Source organism: Hippopotamus amphibius, chromosome 10, assembly GCF_030028045.1.
Source record: "Hippopotamus amphibius kiboko isolate mHipAmp2 chromosome 10, mHipAmp2.hap2, whole genome shotgun sequence".
NCBI classification, from domain to species: domain Eukaryota; kingdom Metazoa; phylum Chordata; class Mammalia; order Artiodactyla; family Hippopotamidae; genus Hippopotamus; species Hippopotamus amphibius.
In genome coordinates this window covers 95747648-95760079 of record NC_080195.1, presented here as the reverse complement: position 1 = coordinate 95760079, position 12432 = coordinate 95747648, and the positions used below count along the sequence as shown (strand labels likewise).

At 34.2% G+C, this 12432-nt stretch overlaps 1 pseudogene; it reads right to left on the bottom strand.

Moving 5' to 3' along the window:
• LOC130829879 (protein downstream neighbor of Son-like) overlaps positions 1–3034 on the bottom strand; it is a 43462-nt pseudogene extending 40428 nt beyond the window's left edge.
• Positions 3035–12432: the final 9398 nt, after the last annotated feature.

Genomic DNA, 12432 nt, shown 5'->3' with positions numbered 1-12432 from the left:
TTTGTTTTCTACTTTATAACTCTTTGCTAATATGAAAAAACATTTCTAGCTTTCAGGTCATATACAACCAGGCCACAAATTGAAGGTTTGCAGACTATAGTTTGCTGACACGTTAAAAAAAAAAATCCTTCATTCTCATGTCTACTGGTTATCTTAATTTTAAACAATAAAGGAACATCAAAAGCCCCCTATTACAAGTTGACTTTTTTCTATTTTATAAAAGAATATATATGTACACATACATTTTTATATATATTATATATACATAATACACACACACATTTATCATGATTTTATTTAAACTTAGGAATAAATGTTTTTCTTGAAATATTTACATAATAATTCTATTAACTAATTATTTGTTTAAAGTGATGTATTCTGCCTTAAATTGGAATCTAGAAAATGGCAAATTTAGATGTATCCCTTTGTGTGTGAATTAGTCTATATCTGCTCTTCCAACAGTCCAGTGTTTTCCCAGACACCTCATGTATTTGTGGTAGTCCCCTGTCTTACGTAGACATTTGAATTTGCAACCCCTATTATAAATGGGTAATAATTCCTTGCTTGAAACAATTTAGTGCCTTTCTATTTCTCTCTGGGTAAAACTGCACATCCAATTTGTTTTTTCCCTATCTGGTCTTCATTCCAAACTATCCAAGGTCTGTCCATTCTGTGCTATGTCCACACTGGAATTCCTTTAGTTTTTCTAATATGTTTTGCAACCTGCATTCCTCTTGTCTTTAAACAGTCCTCTACCCCATTTGTTTTTCTAGTTAAGTTCTACTGTCTGTATCTTAGCACAATCCCCACAACCTCAAAAAAATTTCCCTGATAACCTAGAGACCATTAACAATAGTAATATTTAATTATTAATAGCATTAGTTAATATTTATATCCTCTTACTAAGGACCAGATAGTATTCTCAGTACTATATTTGCATGAACTCATTTCATCCTAGAAAAATCCCCAACCACTTGACACTATTAACCCCATTTTTCATGAGCTGAGGCTAAAAATAATAGACTGAATTGCTTTCCCAAGCTTTGTAGGCGGTGATTGAAATTTTGAGCTAGAGGTCTGGCTTTGGGGCTCATGATCTTACCCCTACTGGTTCTTCATCATCAGCAGCATCTTTGTCATTATCATCTACATCTGCATCTTTGTCTTCTTCACTAGCAGCCACAGCAGTAGCACACTTTGTAAAAAGCCAAATGATAATGTAACTAAAATAACTAAAATAAATCAAGAGCTTATAATGTTATGGGCACTGTGTTAAATATATTCTATGAATATTTTAACTTCATCTTCAGAAGAACACTCCAGAAATGGGTTTCTAATAAAGGGAAAAATAATGATTCTTTCATGTCTTAGTAATTCCTATTAATTTTTCTCAAAGACTTCAAATTCACATTGTTATAGGAAAACAAAAAACTTGATGTCTATTTTTGTGAGGGATTTTTTGCTTTGCTTTCTTAAATATAGTGATGTTTGCTCTCAATTCACATTAAGCACTAGGATTAATGACACATGTTAGATCTTACCATCCCAATAACTATAGCATCTTTTAAATGTCAACTCCTTCACAGTAGCCTAAAAAACCCCTTCAGCAGCAGAATATTCTCTTTACTTTCTCCATACTTTTTCCCAAGCAAGTGAAATTTCCTGGATAAAAGCCCATTCTAAAGCTGATAGTTTCACCCTAAATTCATAATCACAAGATTCAGCTTAACATTTGATCCTTCTTATACTGTATGATACGTGAAATCATATAAGATCATTTGAAAACTGTTTTTGAGTTATGAGTGGTCCTGCACTCAGTTACTTAAAATAGCTCAAATCTGGAGAGAAATGTGTGCATCAACAGGAAAACATGTATCAACAGGAAAATGATTACATGCGTACTTTCCTACAATGAAATAGTGCTCAGCAATGAAAAAGAATAAACTAATGAAGACCATAGTGATATTCATGAATTTCAAAAGCCATATGTCCGGAGGGGAAAAAGCTTTATATAAACTGTATGATTCAGTTTTTTTATGGAGTCCCAGGAACTGTAACACTGGTCTATTGTGATAGAAATCAGAAATTGGAACAAGTAGTTTCTGTGTTGGGATTTTGAGGAAGAGGACTGAAAAAAGAGATAAGAAGAGGTTTCTATAAGTTAATTTTGGTGTTAGATCAATGATTCTATAACTTAATTTGGTGGTTGTTTATATCCATGATGGTAATCATCAAGCCATTGTCCATTTTATTTTATTTTTTAAATTAATTTATGTATTTATTGACTGAGTTGGGTCTTCACTGCTGTGCATGGGCTCTCTCCAGTTGCGGCAAATGGGGGCTACTCTTTGCTGTGGTGCGTGGACTTCTCACTGCAGTAGCTTCTCTTGTTGCAGAACACGGGCTCTAGGCATGCAGGCTTCAGTAGTTGCGGCACGTGAGCTCAATATTTGTAGCTCACAGGCTCTAGATCACAGCTTCAGTAGTTGTGGCACATGGGCCTAGTTGCTCCGTGACATGTGGGATCCTCCTGCACCAGGGCTTGAACCCATGTCCCCTGCATTGGCAGGAGGATTCTTAACCACTGCACCACCAGGGAAGTCCCATTGTCCATTTTAATTCTGTGTATTTCACTGTGTGTCAATTATAATACCAGGAGTGGTTTTAAAAGTGAAAGTGTTTCCACCATTCCCCTCCAGTTACCGCTCCTTTTTCTGCCCTACTCATAGCCAAATTCCAAGAAGAATCTTCTAAAAAATACCATATTCACTACTTCTCACTCATTAGAGCACTGCAGTGAGCTCTCAAACAGGCCAATAATCTCACATTGCCAAATCTTTGTCTCACTTTACCCTTCATTAATATTCTTCATGGTTGATCTATATTTTGTTGTTGTTTTAGTTTTGATATAACTTTTCATTTAACTGGTCTTACACCACAGTCCTCCCACCCCCATCCCATCCTGGCTCTTCCTTCTTTTGTTACTTTTTGTTTTTACCTACATCTACCTCTGTTCTTCAAAATCTGTCCTCATTGTCAGTACTGTACTTCTTTTAATTTCTGTATTCTATTTAGATTATCTCATCTACTTTTATGGCTTTAAGAATACTCTCTATGAAGATGACTACTGCCTTGCACTTGAAGCCTAGAGATTTAGAGTCACAGAACTTGTTGATCAGTTGCCATATTTGGATTCCAGACTAATAGCTCAACTTTTTAGCATATCTAAAGTTGAAAACTTCAGATCTCCCTTGAATGGACTTGGTCCCAAACTACAGTATTACTGTAAATATATCATCTACATAGTTACTCAAGGAAGACAACCAGAAGTCATCTTTGATTTCTCCATTTATTTTGCTAATATTTAATTAATCCAATCATCTTAGCCATATAGATAGATGAAAGATTGATTGATAGAATAAAAGAGGGAAGCACTAACAGTATTCAACCAAGTCAAAATGTAGTTTCACATTATTCATATTTTTAGAAGAAGGATAAAAATGATATGGTGTGCTTTCACCATGGGTACATAAATATACAAATATTTCTGTACCTTCATATTCCTAACATAGAAACTATCTGTATAGACTCACCTAGTTCTGGATTAATGGAATGCTCAGTTTCTGTGTTCTTAACAAGTGCAATATGTAATGCAATTTAGCATACTTGTAGTTCTCGTGATAACCAGAAGCCATTTCAGATTAGAGTAAAACTTTAAAATATTGTGGTGATATATGAAGCAAAATAATTGCTGCTCAATAATGCAGAAAATAATGTCTATCAGGTGCATAAATTTTAGACTAACACCTGAAGCACATTCCTTCACTCTCTAATTTATTAGCACAGTTTGTGCATTATGCCATGGTTAAATAGCATTAAGTAAATTGCTAGGCTCCAAAACATAAAAATAGTTTTAATTTACACCTGTGTTATATGCACTGTATGTTTGCTTCTGTTTAGTATGATTGAGAACATGGAAGTATGGAATTATCCTGTAGTACCAATTTTTATGAATTCAAATCCCATAGAAAAAAAAAAGTGACCTTTTTCTGAAGTGTAATTAAAGGTTTATAAAAACCAGAAGACATTCAAGGGCTGTTTTGTTTGATGTATATTTTGGTTTCATTTTTCATGTGAAGAGTTGCTCTTTCTCATGTAACAAGCAGCAAGAAAAATAAATTATGAAACCTAAACATATTGAAATTGCAAAATCAATATATATAAAATAATGTCAGGCTATGTGGTTAAGAAAAATAAACGCTCTTTTGTATCTGTGAAACATATTATTCTGCAAGATGAAAATTAACAACTGCTAGTCTTCAGCGGCACTAGCATGAATCCATAGAAACATTTAACACACTTAACTGCTCAGACTAATACTTTCATACTCATACATTCATATTTTCATGAAATTAACACTTTATAATAATTATTTGCTATTTGAATATTTCCTTTGGGAATTGTGATAGTATCAGAAAATGTTTTCCCTTTTTTCTCCGTCATAGGATGTATCACTTAGAGGAGATGGGCCTACACACTAATTACTTTGTAGATACAGAAAATTAGGGTCTATATCTGGCAAACATTAATAAAATATACAGTAGCTTAAAAAGGAATTTTAGGTTGTAGGGAAAAAATTAATTAGAAAAACTTTGTCTCCTTAGGGAAATTAAGTTGAGCAAAATTTTAGGTTTTCCTAATTTTAATGACTTTCTATACTTTAAAATAAATTTCATAAATTTATTAAAAGTTACTTAAAACCCAACTTTGTTTTAAGAACTTTAATTGAGATACAGTTAACATACAATAAACTGCATATATTTAGAGTGTACAATTTGGTATCCCAATCTCCCACTTCATTCCCCCACAACCCTCCCCGCTTTCCCCACTTGGTGTCCATATGTTTGTTCTCTACATCTGTGTCTCTCTTTCTGCCCTGCAAACCAGTTGATCTGTACCATTTTTCTACATTCTGTATATGTGTTAATATATGATATTTGTTTTTCTGTTTTTGACTCACTTCACTCTGTATGATAGTCTCTAGGTCCATCCATGTCTCTACAAATGTCCCTGTTTCATTGCTTTTACAGCTGAGTAATATTCCACTGTATATATGTACCACATCTTCTTTATCCATTCATCTGTTGATGGGCATTTAAGTTGCTTCCATGACCTAGCTATTGTAAATAGTGCTACAATGGACACTGGAGTGCATGTGTCTTTTTGAATTATGGTGTTCTCTGGCTATATGCCCAGTAGTGGGATTGCTGGGTCATATGGTAACTCTATTTTTAGTTTTTCAAGGAACCTCCATACTGTTCTCCATAGTGGCTGTATCAATTTACATTCCAGTTGTGGTGCTCGGGCTTAGTTGCTCTGTGGCATTTGGGATCTTCCTGGACCAGGGCTCAAACCCGTGTCCCCTGCATTGGCAGGCAGATTCTTAACCACTGCACCACCTAGGAAGTCCCCCAACATTTTTAATGCAAAAATAAAAGCATTACTCTGATGTTTCTCATATTATCCTTATAACTTTGTGAAAAAAATAATTATGAAACAAAATAAACAAATGTCAATGAATGAATGAATGAATGAATACTGTGTTTCTAAATCTTCCCTGTAGATACCAGATTTCTCACTCCTGGTCTTGTTCCAGCATTTTATCTTAAGTGCTAGAGCAGTAAGCTGCTGAATGCCATACCATAAATGCATAAGGCAAATGAAGTAAAGAGATATATAAATAATTCAGAGTCATAAAATTAGTGAATGGCAGATAATTTTTCAAAGACATGACTGACTTAAACTCCTTCAACTCTCTAAACACTAAACTGTATCATCTTCATATTCAGGAAAGGCCCTAACCTTTTGTGGCCATTAAAAGACTCCACCATATTTTTGATCATTGTCAGACTTCATGATTTGTTATAAAGATCCTAAATTTCATGGTTCAAGTCAATCTTAGTTTCTAGACTGCTCTTTGTAAGGTAGAGATTTTCCTATAAGTTAGCAATGACTCCTGAAAGACCCTAAAAGTAAAATTCTCACTGACAAGCACTATAGAAATTAACTGATTTTCACATTTCATTTTTTTTCAGAAAAATCACCATAGATGATTATATCTAATCCAATACTTTGACAAACCAGTTTACAATTAAAATCCCTCCATATATATTAGTTATTTTGATAGGCCTTATTACTATAAGTGCGCACCTCCCTAGATTTCAAACTTTTATGTTTCCAATAGCAACCATTTTTATAAGTGTAATCAAGCCTATATAATATATTTGAGGACAATGACAGAGCAAAACAGACTGCTTTCAGTTTAATAAATATAATTCTTCATTATGCTATTATCTTTATGACTGTTCTATAAAAGTTGAAATCTAGCTGGGACAAGCTGTGTAATTACACCACATTTAAATGTACCTGTGAAAGATGATTCCAGCTACTCTGCAAACCAGGTTACAGCTGCTGCTATTGCTTTTGCAGCTGCTGACCTGGAATTCCATTGCCTTGAGATTGGTAGGTGGTATTTATTGTTATGCAAACATTAATTCAGAGAAAAATGGGAATTATATTTTTAAGATATATATATGTATATGTGTATACACACACACACACACACACAATTGTTAAGGAGTTTTTTTAACCTCCCTGAATAGCAACAAACTAACAAAGCATAATCAGCATTCCTCAGTTGTCTATTGAAAGCCCCCAAAATGGATTACTTTCAGCTATTGGTTTCGAATAAGTTTTTAGGAGCCTTGAAATGATTGAAAGAAGGCTTGAATGACAGTGAATATTGATATTTTAATACTTTCCAAAAAATAAGTGAAAGGGTGAAGAGCTATATGATCTTTAAGTGTTCTGCTCTTTGGCACTTGTCTTTGGCCACAGCTCCTGTTTTCAAACAAAGGTGAGGGTGCATTGTCAGGTCCTTGGTGAGAAGCAGGAAGAGGAGAGTGAGAAGAACTGAGAGGATGGCAACAAATTTACCATTTCCCAGAAGAAACACATTATTGGAAAAGGTGCTCTTGTTTTTGAGCCATACTGCTGATTCTGAAGTCAGCATGAGTCATTACTGAAAGTATTTGTAGTCAAGAGTTATTGAAAATGGAAATAAGGAATGTGGGAGAAAAAAGGCACAGATTAAAAGGGAATTAGAAAATGTACTTGTAATTGCCTCTTGTCCCTTTCATTTGGCAAAAATTATGTTGGAATATAACCACTCAGTACTGAAAACATTTTACTTTATATTTCTTTTGTCTATTGATTTGCAAAAGCATATACTTATATTATTTGCTACTTCAACTGTGATTAGCAGAATAGAAGCATTGGAATCACCACCGAGTTGGAAAGGAAAAATCTTCCCCTCCTCTCCCTACTTGTAGAATCAGAATTTGCCTTTTACCAGGATCCCATATGGTTCATATGCACATTACTAGTTGAGAAATACTTTCTGTAGACCTTGAGGGGCCTGCAATTAAATAAACATGAAGTTCTACTCTAAAGTAAACTATATACTTTTTTATACCATTTTTTATAACATGTGGATTAAACTGTATGTTTTATCTATAAAAGCAAACAAAAACCAATTAGTGCCATGTTATTAGGGACACAGTTATAATTGGTATGTTTATCAGTTATAGATACAATTAAAATGATTGTAATGATAAAAACAACATAATTTTTATAACCAATTATAATCTCAGTATATGTCACTGGCCTTCATTCATATATCAATACATATTAATAAAATAACATACATCACATAACAGAAAGATAATGATGGCTAATATAAAATTAAAGAACTGATAGTAGAGAAAATATAACACATTCATGCAAGAGGTGAAATATATGTGATTAATGCTCAAGGACTTTTTTCATGAAGTTATTCTGACTCATTTGCCCTTGGTGTCCGTACCCATGTTGACCACAGAAATAAGTCAAACTTCACTATGGTAAGGTGAATGATTTACAGTTTTCACCCTGCAATGTAATACCTGAAAGTGATTGCATTGTCACAATAAACCATTCTCAGACCATCCCTCTCATCGAATGCCATATACCAATTGTTTATTTTACAACCAAAGCCATTTAAAGTTTTGACTCAACTAATAACAGTTCTCTGAAACAGTGAATCTAGGAAGGACTGTCCTCAGTTGTTATAGTGGAAACTATTAAGATTTGAGAGAATGCCCTTATTTTAAAGCACTCTTTCTACTCTAGAAACCATGTAGCTATTATTATTTCAGTGACTAGAATGCAGATGAACAAAATGTTAAGCCCCATTCTCTCATTTCCTCCTCTCAATAGAAAAGAGGAAATCCACACAGATAGAGAGCTAAAGGAGATCAGTGATCTCTTCCCCACTGGAGTATAATTCATCCAGGTGCACTCTCTCTGCCTGAACATTCCTAGAGAAATGTGTGTTGCTTTGACCTTGTGAAAAGAAAGGAGTGAAGTTTGAAAATACTATAATAATTTTACAGCAAATGCACTTCAGAAAGTACACAACTCTCTATTATGTTCAGATTGTATTTATTTTTTAATGATAAAATCGTCACTACCCTCCATCACAGCTGCTATCTTCCTCTACTTTTACTTTTATCAGTTTCAACCATACAGTTAGCAGAAACCTAAAGCCACAGTTCATCAATTTAAATATTTTAGTAAAAGGCCTCAAATTCTCAAACTTTTTGATCTCTGTTTTTTTAAGTTAATTTTTATTGGAGTATAATTGATTTACAATGTTGTGTTAGTTTCTGCTGTACAGCAAAGTGAATCAGTTATACATATACATATATCCACTCATTTGGATTCTGTTCCTATATAGGTCATTACAAAGTATTGAGTAGAGTTCCTTGTGCTGTACAGTAGGTTCTTATTAGTTATCTATTTTATATATAGTAATGTGTGTATGTCAATCCCAACCTCCCAATTTACCCCTCCCCACTCTATCCCCTTGATAACTGTAAATTTGTTTTCTACTTCTGCGACTCTATTTCTGTTTTGTAAATAAGTTCATTTGTACCATTCTTTTAGATTCCATGCATAGGTGATGTCATACTTGAATTAACAAGGCTTGAAAAGAAAATTAACAATCATTACAAACAACAATTATGAGTATGTTGCTATGACAGAGCAAATTAGCAGGTGGAGAGAATTTGGAGTTGGATGGAAACATCTGGAATCAGAACCCATCTCCATCCAGGGACACTGAGGACAAGGCCAGCCCTTAAAGTTACAACACATTAGTTTCAGTCTGCACAACATTCCCTGGTAAAGAATTCCCCTTATCTCCTTATTACCACATCTACCCAAATCCCTTAAACTGAATCCACACTTGTCAGCTTCTTTTTGTTACTGTGAATCAAGTATTCCTTCTACTATAATATTTAAGTCCAAGCACTTCTTGTGTCCCAGCTTTTCACCATCCATTATTTGCTTCTCAAAGACCATCTTCCATCACTAGACTTTTTCAACCTTTTCACAGTCATAGAAATATGTACCACATTCCCTTCAGCTACTGTCTCTATTTCTTTGTCTTTTCACAGCAAAACTGCTCTGAAAAGGGTCCATAATCAATGCTTATATTTCTTTTGGCCTGATGATATAAAAAGGTGGGGAGGGAGAAAATATAAGCATTTTCCTCATTATTCCAATTAATTTCCTGGTCTTTGGCACCAGAGACCTCCAGATTTCAGTGGTGACTTCTTTGTGTTCTACTTATCTGACCAAAAGTCGCATGGGATACACTTCCTTTTATTTTAATAACTTTCTTCTCTTAGATACCATAATACTTCAGTTTCTAGGTTTTTCCCCTCCGTATCACTAGCCACATAGTCTAAATCATCTTTACTACCTTTTACTTTACTATAAAATCTTGATTGTAAAGTGCCTAAAGTTTTGGTGCTCAGCCTTAATGTTTCCTGTATTTACTCTTCTATGTAATCACATGTAGACATGATTTTGCATACAATCTGTATGTCATTGTTTCCCTATTTTATATCTCCAGCCCTCACTGAACACCAGACTCATATATTCTCCACTCATATTTCAACCATATTCCACATTAGCATGCCCACAATAAAATTACTACCAATAAACTTTTGCATGCTCGGAAATTTCTTATTTCAGAATATTTCAGAAATAGGAGTTAGCATTTATTCCTTTTTTTCCTCTTACTCCCTCCATCTGCTACATCAGCAATACCCACATCTCTTTCTACCAGAATGTATCCTGAAGATGTTTACTTTTTTCCTCTGCCCTCATACTTGCTCTTGCACACACTGTTATTGACAACCATCTAGGTTATGCAGTAGCCTGCTGACCATCCTTCTGGCTTTCACGTTATTCACATAGAAGTTAGAGGAACATTTGAAACCATAAATTATATATTTTTGTTTGTTTGTTTGTTTTGTTTATACCAAATCAAAACTATCCATTACAATGGATTCAAATGCATTCATAATCAAAATTCAAAATCTTCAACTTAGTCTGTTAGATCTAATACAACCTGGCCCAAGAATTCATCTCTGAAAATTTCCTTTTTATAATTCAGTAAACCATAGTTTGATAAACCATCCAGCTACATTGGCTTTCTTTCTGGCCCTTGATTGAACTGAATATTTTTGTCACTTTAGGGCCTTCATCCTACTTTTCTTACCTGAGAAGTTACTCTGTTTAAAAAGCTAATTCCTTTGTCCCAGCTTCCCCTTCACCCCCACCCCGTGTCCTCTAGTGAGAGCGTAGCATTGACATATATATGCTGCCAAATGTAAAATAAATAGCTAGTGGTAAGCTGCTACATAAAACAGGGAGATCAACTCAATGATGGGTGATGACTTAGAGGGGTGGACAGGGAGGGTGAGAGATAGTTGCGGAAGGGAGGGGATATGGGGATATATGTGTAAATACAGCTGATTCACTTTGCTGTACAGCAAAAATTGGCACAACAGTGTAAAACAATTATATTCCAATAACGAGCTTAAAGAAAAAGCTAATTCCTTTTAACAATTGTTTAAATGCCACCTTCTCCAATTGGCCTTCCCTGACCATGCAACATAGCATAGTGCTTGCTTCTCTCTATATCTATTAGTTGATTCCATTTATCACAGCAATTATTATAACTGGTGTTTTCTCACTTACCCAGGTATTTAATTTATACAGTGACTATCTCTTTTAACTAGACAGGAGTATCCAAGAGAAGAGGGATTTTTCTGTTTTGTACATGGGTGTATCCTAAATGCTTTGAAGAGACCCATCACATACTTAGTGCACTACAGACATTAACCAAATAAGTGAACAGGGTGTATTTAGTATTTGAGCTTCATACTATTATTCTGACTTGGGTACATATTAAGCCCCCAAATGAAGCATTTATCCAGCTGAAAACTGTTCTCTATCTGGTATAAATGTTCTTCATAGCATCCATATTCAAGTGATATTACAACCCATCTTTTTTTTTTTTTTCCTGATAAAAATGCAGTTGTCACTCCCCTAGTAATGAGAAAGTCAGTCTCAATTGTGTTATTTTGGGTCCTTTCCTGGAGGTGTAGAAGAAAGAAATAGCTAGATAATTTGAGAGTTTCCTGGTACTTTATCATGATCCTTACAAATAATGCACACTGAAAGCTTTGGTAATTGTAGGAGCTGTCCATCCCAAGAGTTTTTCCTAATGAATGCAGGTTCAAAATCTAAACTAGGTGGTGGGGAAATTTTGCTAATTTGTAGAATTTTCAATTTTTCACTTATATGACACAAAAGATATTGGTAACTCCTAAATCTATGTCCTTTTATCCAAACACCTAGGCTTAGCCACATTTTTAGGTAACTAAGAAGAAAAAAATAAATACCTCATTATTTTATATTCCTATAGCAGAAAGAAACAAATAATAACATCTATATAAATTACCTTGTTATGATTATTAAAATGTCTGGATGTAATATCCAATGCAATTTGGTTTATAAAGCATAAAATTCTTAGTTTTGTCCATTAATAATAATCTTTTAACTTCTTATCCTTCATTATTAAAATGTTAATATCCCAGTGCTTTTTGCATGAATGTTTACCAGTTTTATTTTTATGATTTATGCTTAAATGGTGAAAAATGTGATCTACATCACTTGTGTCTCCAAGTGACTATTTAAAGTACAGGAATATGAATTGCAAAATAGCCAAGTTTTATTGAAGCTACTGCTACATCTGCAGAAGAGGTCAGTAACCTGTGAGAAAGCAGTTGACTGATAGAGATCATCTAGGATATTGGGGATCATTTCTAGTTACCACTCAGACTAGGAAGTACATTCTGTTCTACCCAAAAGCTAAAGAGGCTCAATAATGATATCAAATTCCTGCCCAAAATCCTTGCAGAAGAGGAGAAAGATGATCCTTCTAAGCTGGAATGGATATCAGTAGAAATTTACATA